We start from the raw sequence: 12776 nt of genomic DNA on the forward strand, positions 1-12776 counted from the left end.
AAATTGTACAAGAGGAGATTGAAAAACTTATCCAATGTGGATTCATATACCCTATTGAGCACTCAGAATGGGTTTCTCCAATAGTCATTGTGCCAAAAAAGAATGGGAAACTAAGAGTGTGTGTGGACCTCAAGAAAGTTAATGCAGCCACTAGGAGAGATCATTATCCCTTGCCATATTCAGAACATGTGCTTGAAAGAGTTGCGGGCAAGGAAGCTTATAGCTTTTTAGATGGGTACTCTAGTTACAATCAAATCACAATTGCATTAGAGGACCAAGCTAAAACTGCTTTTATCACAGAGTTTGGAGTGTTTGCATTTCATGTTATGGCTTTTGGCTTAACGAATGCCCCTGCTACATTCCAACGATTAATAAACACTGCGTTTAAAGAATTTCTAAGGGAGTTTTGTGAAGCTTTCCTAGACGATCTTTGTGTTTATTCTTCTTGGGGGAAGCATTTGTTATATCTACGAAAAATATTTGAAAGGTGCAGATTTTATCGCATCTCATTGAACCCTTTCAAATGCCAATTTTGGGTTAAGCATGGAGTCATTCTAGGGCATATAGTGTCCAAGAACGGGATATCCATAGATGAGAGTAAGATTAAAGCCATTGCCGATTTGCCACCACCTACGAACTATAAAGGAGTTCAAAGATTTATGGGCCATGTTGGTTATTATCGAAGATTTATTTTAAACTTTGCCGAGATAGCGCGTCCATTGTACAAGCTTCTTATCGAGTTTCACTGGACGGAAGAATGTCATCAATCTTATGAGTTATTAAAGAAGGCCCTAACAAGTGCTCCAATCCTGCGAACACCTGATTGGAATGTACCTTTTCATGTGCATATTGATGCATCAAATTTTGCTATTGGGTGTGTTCTAACTCAACCAGGAGAACATAAATTGGACTACCCTTTTAGCTTTGCAAGTCGCCAATTAAATGATGCCGAGATGAACTACACTACTACAGAGCGCGAAGGTCTAGCTATGATTTACGCAGTAAAGAAATTTCGCTATTACCTTCTTGCTACCAAGTTTGTGTTTTATGTTGATCATCAAGCATTGCTATATTTGGTAAACAAGCCGTGTTCCACAGGTCGAATTACACGATGGTTGTTAATTCTTCTTGAGTTTGACTTCACCGTTGTTGTGAGGCCTGGGAGGAAACATGTCATGGCGGATCATTTATCTCGTATCCCTAATGGCGAAGCTCCTACGGGGGTTGATGATGAATTGCTTGATACTCCTTTGTTCATTGTTGAGACAATGCCTGAATGGAGTGAAAAGATTGTTAACTTCTTAGTTAATGGTTTTCCACCCAAAGAACTGCAAAAAGATATAGCTCGAAAATTAATCAAGGAATGCGAACCCTATTGCTTACTGGCTGGAACTCTCTATAAGAGAGGAAAAGATGATGTTCTTAGACGCTGTGCCCGCGAGGATGAGTATTTATATATTCTACAAGAGGCACACATGGGCATAGCTGGTGGTCACTTTTCAGGAAACTTGACTGCCCGAAAGATCTTACAGTCAGGCTATTGGTGGCCGACTCTGTTTAAGGATGCATCACTTTTTGCAAAGGGATGTGATGAATACCAATGCTTCAAGAAGCCACAAAGAAGTGATAGGATGCCTCTACATCCCATCAAGGTAACCCAACCATTTGAAAAGTGGGGCTTAGACTTTGTAGGACCGATTAGTCCGGCTGCACGTAACACGCAATCACGATATATCATTGTGGCTACAGACTATGTAACCAAATGGGCTGAAGCAAAAGCAACATGGAAGGCGGATGCAAAAACAACAGCTAAGTTCCTCTTTGAGAACATTATCACACGTTTTGGATGCCCCTTTGAACTTGTGAGTGACAATGGAACTCATTTTATAAATGAAGTAATAAAAGAACTCACATCAAACTTCATGATATCTCACCACAAGTCTACACCCTATTATCCCCAAGCAAATGGCCAAGCTGAGAGTACCAACAAAACTCTCATCTCCATTTTGACAAAGACAGTCGAGGCTCATCACACTGATTGGGACCTAAAGCTTACATCAGCTTTATGGGCTTATCGTACTGCGTATAAAGTTGCTATTAATTGCACACCGTTTAAGATGGTGTATGGCCAAGAAGCAGTTATGCCATGGGAGTTTGTCATTCCTAGTCTTCGAGTAGCTTCTCAAGAAGGTTGGGATGGTAACCCCTTAGTGGAGCGATTATATATCCTCGAAAGGCTAGATGAAGAAAGGCTATTAGCTGTGCAAAATGCTCTAGTGGAGAAGGATAGGAGAAAGAAGTGGTTTGATAGCCATTTAAAGGATAAAGACATCAAGGTTGGTGATAAAGTTCTTATGTACGGGGTACGTAATGAAAAGAAGAAATTGAAATATGCTGGTAAGGGACCATATCGAGTGTGTGAAATTACCCCGCAAGGTACCATTCATGTGGAGACTCTAGATGGAGTTGAAACCATTGGATTCCTTAATGGGAGTAAATTCAAAAGATATTATGATCCTCTAAGCCAGGAAGAGTTGCAAGCCATCCATCAAAAGAAGGCTGCCAAGGAACAAGCAGAGCTTTAAAAAATCCAAGCAAGAGTTGAGGCTCGAGAACGACAACAACGTCTTAGACGCCAACGAGAGGCTAATCTGGGAATCACGCAAGCATTTTTCGAGGACACAGATGACGACTCGTTAGAATCTGAGCCACCCCTATGATACCCAATTGAGCTAAATAGCCCCTATGGGAAAGTACTATACAATGCCTTATTAGATAGGGAGCTAAACACAATTTGTTATCCTATGGAGTTTGGTGTCAATTAGGCAAACCGACCCTATCCCCGAGTACGATGCAAGTCAAGGGCATTAATAAAAAGAAAACTGCTATTCTTGGAGTCCTTCAGACCCCTGTTGTCTATGACAATGGAAGCATACTGCAGAGGTTTCTAGTAATGCCCGCGGGAGCTATGGAAGGCAACGTAAACCTGGGATGCACGTGGATGTTGGCAACCAAATGCACTATTGATTGGGATACTGGTAGTGTCACGACGCGACCACCGACTCTTACCCCTATCATTCAAGCAAAGTCACCTACGTTGCAAACTCTAGCAAAGTTGAAGGATAACCAACATTCACAAGCCAAGGTGGTTAACTCGTCTTTGCCAGCTACCCATGAACCTAGCACTTCAACACTTGTAGTTGCAGCAAGCAGTAATATTGCAAGTACTCAACCTGCACAACCTAAGAGTACATATCAATGGGTCCCGAAGGCCTTACTTCCAACTACCTCAACCCTCCCATCCATTCCAAGAAAAAAATTCCTGGGAAAACCAAGAGCGCGCCCTAGGAGAGTCAAGACAAATTGCGATGGATTCCAAAACAACTATTAGAAGCCCAAGGCTACTATGATGGAAATGAGCAAATTTGGGTACCTAAACGTAAAATGTGTCCTTCCCTATCGACAACAAACCCATATGAGTCAAACAGTGTAACGCTAAAGCCAATGGCAGACCGTGGGAAGGGAAAGATCACAGAATGCTACACACCTAGTCCAGCGCTAGTTTGGGCTCCAAGGCAAAACCAATTTATTCCACCTAGCTCAGGAAGGGGGGAGTTCCATGAAGCTTCTAGCTCCTCATGTAATACATCCATAGAGATAAAAGCTTCTACACAACCTCCATCTATAGTAATGGACCTCCATGAAGCTACAAAAAAATCCACACCTCCCAGTGTTCAAGAATCACCTGATGAACCACTTCAAGTTCGATCCTGGGAGAGTACCTTACCACCCTTGCAACTTGACGGGGCACCTAGGGTAATAGAAAACTACTAGCAAAAATCCTCACCTATTACCAACTGGAACAATTGGTTTCAAAGGGTGACGACATCATTTCAAATGGTATGATCTACCCAAGGAAGGGGGGAGTGTTTGTGGACATCCATCATTCAATTGCTTCCCTCTCAACCTTTCTCCCTGACCTCTTAATCTCCGATCTTAGGGAATGTATATATAAAGCCTTATACTCACAAAAACAAGATAAAAAAGTAAAAGAGCAAGAGCCATAACACAAATCATAAAAACAAATTATGCACAAGAACACAACCCTTGTAATATTTGCACTCTAACCATCATCTATTTGCGTGTACAGATATGGCTAGTACGCTAGAGTCATCCACTCCTGCCTTGGGTGAGAGGTACCCTCGTTACTTTTCACAAATATTTCACATGGTCTTTCCAGTGCTTGCATGTGAATGGGATTTGATAGGTACGCTAGCATGTGAGAGGAATTATGAGGAGTTAGAATGGCTGATACGTCTCTTGACCACGTCTGATCCATACTTAGTAGAGAGCGTTTCTCCCATTGCACAAGCCTACCCTTTTGACCAAGATGACTATAGGCGTCTAGTGACCTTCTTAATAAACATGGGCACCTATGATGAGGAAGAAAATTTACACGACTACACGGATGGCACATATGGTCTCATGGATGATGACTTTGTTTATCTCAACGACGAGGATAGGGGTTTAGCCTTAGGGTTTCCCCCCAACCTCTACAATATCCTATTCCCTTGACTCTCTAGGGGGAGTGCAAATAATTAGGTTAGGTTTCCTTATGTTTTTTGTTGTGTTCAATAAGTGTTAGTACCTTTTTCCACTAATGTGCCTCTGGAGGTATTCCTTTTGTTTCCTAGTGGGTACAGGAGCGTGTTGCTATTAGTAGGATTTGGACCTTCATGGAATCTTTATCTCGACTCACTCTTCAAATCAAGCGCGACCATCGACACAAACAGGTGTTTCTTGTCCATTAGCATTGCCCCTTATCTTTTTTGCATCTATGATTGTCTGCTTTAATTGTGATTGGTAGCCTAATATTCACCGCATTTGCTTAGTATCAAACATTTAATTCAATGTAATTTTTTGTCATAATCAATTGTCTAGGTTTAAAAATCAAGCAGTCCGACTAAGCTAGTTTAACCAAGTTAGGTATTAGAAATCTTCTCTTAATACCATGGGGAATGCCTTCCTAATAATTAATGGTTACTTAGGTTCTTAATCCGATTTAGGCAGCATTGTGTGAAATGTACTAGGGCTTTCTAGTGGGCTTGACCCTATTGACCTTTAGCTTAAGTATTATAAAGGGAGTTTACTAGTGTGATGAGCCTGGGGAGGTGTATCAGTGTTATATGACCCCCCAAAGTTACAAAATTAAAATGTTGAAAATGAACAAACAAAAAATCAAAGTGCCACACTGTAAAATCTTAAGCTGGAAGAGAAATCTCAGCTTGCTTTGGTACTTCACTCACATGTATTGCCTATGGTACTAGAGTCCTAGAAGTTCCCAGTATGGGCGCTTTTACTTGAAAAGCAAAAAACCCAAGGCATACAAAATAAGCACACACATCAAAATTGAATCACTGTGAAAAGACTTTGGGGGGTCAAAGAAAAAGTAATCAGTCAGGCGATGATTTCATGAGAAATTCCTTTTATGGTAGCTTAACTACAAGGTCTTCTAGATATAGCCTCTAGTCAGCCCTCGAACATGAATACTTGGCTCTCGCGATTAAACAACTTAATTGACCACAGAAAATTAAGAAGCTTACCCATGGTATTAATATTCGATCTCTAGTGCCTTTCGACTGGCAAATTAGCGACCCCAGACTTGTTTAATTTTTTACCTTTACATCTGTTTATGCATTTAATTACATTGCAATTTAATGTTCATTGCTGACAAATTGTTTGAAATTCTTTTACCAATCAATTTGTCTACCTAAAACTGCATATGCTTTTTAATCACTTATGAGAATGCAATTACCGTGCCAATGTTGTTTGATTTTGCAGTGACTGAAGAAGGCTAAGGACATTCATCTCATGCTCTTCCACCTCGACGAACGAGCTTCAACTCAATAGCTTCCGAGGACGGAATCTACATCAGGAAGGGGGGCATGTTAACCCTCACGGCTCACGGACACCCTATCACCTACGACGGATGTGTATTATGTATTTGGTAGAGTCAGGTACCGGGCTTGTCGGACCAATAGGAAAAGGGTAAGAGTGATCGCCGATGAGAGGCGCACTCTAACTGGGACATTCAAGGGATTAGTTGGCTAAGCATGGGCACCCAAGTGTGAATGGGGTGAGCTCATATAAAAGCCAACTAAAGCTAAAATTCACTCATTCTCTCATTTGTGCAATAGAAGAGTGCTCTTGCTCCATCTCCATCTCCATCTCCATCTTCTTCTTCTTCACCTCCTTGTGTGTGTGTGTGTGTGTGTGTGTGTGTGTGTGTGTGTGTGTGTGTGTGTGTGTGTGTGTGTGTGTGTATGTGAGAGAGAGAGAGTGCGATCGAGCATTGCGGCGGCACGACAGCGGTGAAGCGGTTGAGCGCGACGTAGCGGCGTCTTCTTCTTCTTCGCGGCGAGGAATCCTCCACGGCAAGAGCATAGAACGGTGAGTGACACACCATTGCCCTCTTTTGAGCTTACTAGTTAAGCTAGTTGTGTGCTTGGAGCCGTCTATGGCTCGCACACGGTGTAACGGCAAGTCCCTTGCTTCGACAGTGCGGCAAGGAGCGCACATTTTTGGCGTCGAGTGCGGCAAGGAGCGCACACATTCCCCAGCAACGGCACCAAAAATGTGCGCGTATGTCGCACGTGTCAATGCAAGGGACTTGTCGATACACTGTGTGGGAGCCACAAATGGCTCCAAGCACACAACTAGCCTAAACTAGTAAGCTCAAAGATGGCGATGGTGTGTCACTCACCGCTCTATGCTTGCTGGAGGATTTCTCACCGCGAAGAAGAAGGAGCCACCGCTGCGCCGTGCTCAACCGTTTCGCCGCCACCGTGTCATCATTGCAATGATCGATCGCACTCTCTCTCTCTCTCTCATGCATACACACACACACACACACAAGGAGATGAAGAAGAAGAAGATAGAGATGGAGCAAGAGCACTCTTCAATTGCACAAATGAGAGAATGAGTGGATTTTAGGTTTAGTTGACTTTTATATGAGCTCGCCCCATTCACACTTGGGTGCCCATGCTTAGCCAACTAATCCCCTGAATGTTCCAGTTAGAGTGCGCCTCTCATCGTACCCTTTTCCTATTGGACCAACAAGCCCGGTACCTGACTCTACCAAATAAATAATACGGCGTCTCTCTTAGGTGATAGGAATGTGCATGAGGGTTAACAACACCAGTCACGTTTAATCGTCTATGGAGAAACAATTTAGACCCTACCGCTGTTGGGGTATAAAGGCCAATGTGGTCGCCCAGGTAAGTGGGCAGGCCGCCAGGTATGTACACATATTCTTTTGTAAAAACCTAATAAGAACTCACTATGCTCTACACATTACAGTAGAGCGAGTTCACCATATCGTCGTGCTCTTCTTCTCGCACTCTCTCTCGCGTCGCACTTTCGCTCGTACTCCTTCAACTGGTATCAGAGCTCAGATCGAGGCTCGGGGCAGCACTCAAGGAGGCTAGAGTCACCATCTCAGATTGGAGTGAAATTCGATAGGCAAAGACACGGCCCCAAATCTTGTGGGAGAGCTCGTACGGCTTGGTGTGCTCAGAATTTCATTCTGAGGTCATCTCGGTCACCGTTCGGCTTCAACAAAGATCTACGCAGGCCATTTTCGACTACGTGGTCTCGACGGGTGCAGATCCGACTCTGCAAATTTGGGGTTTTCGGCCTGCGACTGCAGGTGCTGAGGATATCGACACTCCCAGAGTGTTGATTTGTGGTTGTCTACACATCGAAGGACAGCTCACAGTTCTTGGAGGCGTGTCACATACGACACGGGCGCATCTACACACAGACCGTAGGCGACATCCACTAGTTCATCAGGTAGCTTGTGTTTGCTGCTTGATATTCCAGATTTCATCATGACATTGCAGGTACTTCCACATGGGATGTATTGTCAGAGATGATGTATGTCTGTTGAGGGTTTGCTGGCTGTGAGTCACGCAGCAAACAACCGCCGCAGCGGTTACAACATACAGTGGGAAATTTGTGGATGTATGACTTTGTGGGAAGTCTATGTACTGTCAGATTTACTGCAGCCTTTGTTGAGGGTCGAGTGAGGTTTTATTGAGTTGGGGGATTCTCGAATGTTGAGATCCTTTCGGTGATACAGGTCTTGGAGCGATCCCTCGAGCACCCTTAGATAGGCAGCTAGGATGTATTGACTGTGAGTTAGACAGTTGGGATTGCATCTTTGCTTTACTGCCGTTGAGGCATTGTCGCTGTCTATGCTTACAGGACAGTGACAGGATGTCAAAGACAGTACAGGTGCAGGACAGGTTTACCCGTAGCTTACAGTGTCAGAGAGACAGTGTTTTTTGAGCTGTTTTTTGGTCTGTTTTTTAGTACACCAGATCCATTTTACAAAGGAGACTCTGCCGAAATTTATGCAGAATCTGAAGCTTTCTTGGTTCATTTGACAGGTTGATATTGGTTCAGAGGTCAGTTTACAGGGGAAACTCTGCCGAATTTTTCCCAGAAAAGTAAACTACTGTGAAGCGTAGCTATGGCTGGATCACAGGATACTGCTCTTTCCAATATCAAGAAGCTGGATGGAACCAATTTCCCATTGTGGAAGAAGCAGATTTGGCACGTGTTGGTACAAAAGAAGCAGATAAAACCTATAAAGCTCAAGGGGATAAAACCAGAAGATATGGCTGAAGATGAATGGAGCGAAATGGATGAATTGGCACTTTCTACCATTATGCTGACTTTGGCAGAAAGCGTTTACTTCAATGTAGCAGACGAGATGTCGGCTTATCAAGCATGGTTAAAGCTGAGTGATCTTTATGAGAAGCAGAGTGCAGCTTCACAGGTATACTGGCTTAAGAAGCTTGTTGACTTGAAGATGAAAGAAGGGACACCTATGTCCAATCATCTGAATGAATTCAACACAATCTATAGTCAGTTGTCAGCTCAAGGTGTCAAGTTTGATGAACCTGTTAGAGCTATGTTCCTGTTGATCACATTGCCAGAAATTTGCGACACTTTTTGCACAGCTTTGAGTAATTCTGCACCTCCAGATGGTTTGAACATAGCAGGAGTAGAAGGAAGTCTGCTTACTGAAGAAACCAATAGAAAGACAATGGACAAAGGCAAAGGAACAACCTTAGTTGTCAGGGGAAGGACCAAAGAAAAGTACAAAGGTGGAAAGAGGAATCAGTCTCGTAGCAAGTCCCGCAGTGCTAAAGGCAAGAGTGACATAGAATGCTACCATTGTGGCAAGAAGGGTCACATGAAAAGAGACTGCAGAGAATGGAAAGCAGAAAAAGGCAAAGAGAAAGCTGAAGACCATGGTGAGAAGAACAAGTCCTCAGTGAAGATGCAAGAAATAAATGTGACAAACACTGTTGCAGAGGATGACAGTCTAGTGTACGGAGACATCTACTTCTTGAAGAATACAATGGACTCAGCTCTTCTTACAGCATCTGATGGAAATGCACTGAGTGACTGGATTATAGACTCAGGGGCATCACTTCATGTGTCTCCAAACAAGGAGTGGTTTATTTCTTATGTGACCACTAAAGATCATGTTCGGCTAGGCAATGGGCAGACATGTGAGATCTTAGGTGTTGGAGATGTTGAATTGAAGTTTCAGAATGGCTCTTCTTTCACGCTGAAGAATGTGAGACATGTTCCCGCAATTACAAAGAGCTTGATCAGCACAGGTTTACTTGATGATGCTGGCTACGTCACCATTTTTGGACAGAACATGTGGAAGATATCCAAGGGTTCTATGACAGTAGCACATGGAGTAAAGTCTGGAGGACTTTACATGATTTATGTATCAAATGTCTCTAAAAATGTAATCAATGTAACCGAGCAGCCGAACGTTTCTTTGTGGCATAGCCGGTTAGGACATATGTCCAAGAAGGGAATGGAAATCTTGTCTCATTCTGGTTATTTGCCTGGCTTTTCATTTAATGATTTTGAATTCTGTGAACATTGTCTGTATGGTAAGCAAACACAGCAGCCACATAAGCATAGAAGCAGTAGAAGAGATACACAGTTGGCACTTGTTCATAGTGATTTGTGTGGACCTATGCCTAACCTATCTCTAGGGGGAGCTTCTTACTTTATGACATTTATAGATGATTACTCGAGAAAAGTATGGGTTTACTTTCTCAAGCACAAGGATGAAGCGTTTAGTGTTTTCAAATTGTTTGTGACACTTGTGGAGAATCAGAGTGGCAAGAAGCTTAAATGCTTACGCACTGACAATGGTGGAGAGTATGTTTCAAAGGCCTTTCAGGACTTTTGTGAGTCAAAAGGTATAAAACGTGAACTTACTGCTCCTTACAATCCTCCTCAAAATGGTGTTGCTGAGAGGATGAATAGGACCATACAAGACAAGGTGAGAAGTATGTTGTCTAATGCACAGCTGCCAAATGGGTTTTGGACTGAAGCTGTATCAACAGCTCTTCGTCTTGTAAATAGATCTCCTAGCAAGGTTTTGCAGAAGGATTCAGTGCCAGAGATGGAATGGTCAGGCAAAATGCCCTCATACAAGCATCTCAGAGTCTTTGGCTGTGAGGCATATACTCACGTTCCAAAGGAATTTAGGAACAAACTTGAGCCAAAGAGTAGAAAGTGCATCTTTCTAGGCTATGGTAATTCTGGTGAGATGGGGTACAGACTTTGGGATCTCGAATCCAGAAAGGTTGTCCGCAGCAATGATGTTCACTTTAATGAATCCAAATATCATTTTAAACCAGAGAGGGTTGAGGAGATTAGAAGAGTTGTCTTCCAAGAAGATGGACCTGCACGTGCAAGACAAAATGTCAGGGCTCAAGAGGAGCAAGGACAGGATAGAGTGGAACCACAGGTTGTGGCTGAGCCTGAGCCACCTATTGTGCGTAGATCTGGAAGTGTCACGCGACCTCCTGATAGGTTTGTTCCATCTATGAATTATGTCATGTTGATTGATTGCAATGAGCCTTCATGTTACAAGGAAGTAGTGCAAATGAAGGACTCCGGGAATTGGCAATTGGCCATGCAGTCAGAGATGACAGCTATCCATAAAAACCAGACATGGAAGCTAGTTAAATTACCACGGGGCAAAAAGGCTCTACCCTGTAAATGGGTTTACAGGTATAAGATCACCGCTCATGATAGTCAGCCAAAGTACAAAGCAAGGCTTGTTGCCAAGGGCTGTAAGCAAGAACAGGGCATTGACTTTGAGGAAGTCTTCTCTCCGGTGGTCAAGATAACTACATTGAGATGCTTTCTTGCATTGGTTGCCATATTAGATTTGGTGTTGCACCAAATGGATGTCAAGACAGCGTTCTTGCACTGTGATTTAGATGTGGAAATTTACATGCAACAGCTAGAAGGGTTTGTTGAGAAAGGCAAGGAAGATTGGGTATGCCAGTTGTTAAAGAGTCTTTATGGCTTAAAACAATCACCGAGGGCATGGTACCATAAATTCCACAAGTTTATGCTTTCTCAAGGCTACAAACATAGTGAGTTCGATCAATGTCTATATACAAAGAAGGCTAAGGATGGTAGTTGGCTGATCCTTATTTTGTATGTGGATGACATGTTGATTGCTGGCAAGCACTTGGAAGAAATTTCAGCTTTGAAGTCAAAGATGGCAAAATCGTTTGACATGAAAGACATGGGTGAGGCAAGTCATATACTTGGTATGCGCATTGAGAGAGACAAATCAAAGAAGTTGATTTGGTTATCTCAAACAGAGTATGTTGACAAGGTTTTGCAACGTTTCAATATGGAGAAGGGAAAGGCACTGAGTGTTCCATTGCCACCATATGTGAAACTTAGCAAACAAGATTGTCCTGTGTCTGAGGAAGAACAGGCTGAAATGGATAAGATTCCATATGCGTCTGCAGTGGGTAGTTTGATGTATGTAATGATTGCTACTCGCCCAGACATTGCATTTGCGGTGGGAGTAGTAAGTCGATACATGTCAAACCCAGGCAAGAAACATTGGGAGGCGGTGAAAGGAATATTGAGATACCGCAAAGCTACAAAGAGTATGCGTATATGCTATGGGAGTCAGGAGCTAAGTGTAAAGGGTTTTACAAACTCAGATTATGCAAGTGACATAGACAACCGAAGGTCTACGTCAGGGTATGTCTTTACATTGGCTGGTGGAGCAGTATCATGGCGTTCTAGATTACAAGATTGTGTTACTCAGTCTACTACAGAGGCTGAATATGTTGCAGCATCAGAGGCATGCAAAGAATCAATTTGGCTTAATCGACTAGTAACAGATTTGGGAATCAAAGAAGAGATGCATGTGTTATATTGTGATAGTCAAAGTGCTATACAATTGGCTCGCAATCCAGTTTATCACTCAAAGACAAAGCATGTGGATGTGAAGTATCATTTCATCAGGGAAATGCTCGAGGATAAGCAACTTCAGCTTGTCAAAGTTCACACCATAGAAAATCCTGTTGATCTACTTACAAAAGGACTTCCCTCAGAGAGCTTTGCGCATTTTCGCAAGCAGTTAGGTGTAGGGTAGTACATCACTTCTCTACATCTCTTGTATATTAGCTTGTATAGTAGCTTCTCTCACACTTAAAGTACCACATTGGACTTTAAGTGGGAGGTTGTTGGGGTATAAAGCCCAATGTGGTCGCCCAGGTAAGTGGGCGGGCCGCCAGGTATGTACACATATTCTTTTGTAAAAACCTAATAAGAACTCACTATGCTCTACACATTACAGTAGAGCGAGTTCACCATATCGTCGTGCTCTTCTTCTCGCACTCTCCCTCGCGTCGCAC

This window comes from Adiantum capillus-veneris, chromosome 19 (assembly GCF_014529385.1).
Source record: "Adiantum capillus-veneris isolate H3 chromosome 19, ASM1452938v2, whole genome shotgun sequence".
NCBI lineage: Eukaryota > Viridiplantae > Streptophyta > Polypodiopsida > Polypodiales > Pteridaceae > Adiantum > Adiantum capillus-veneris.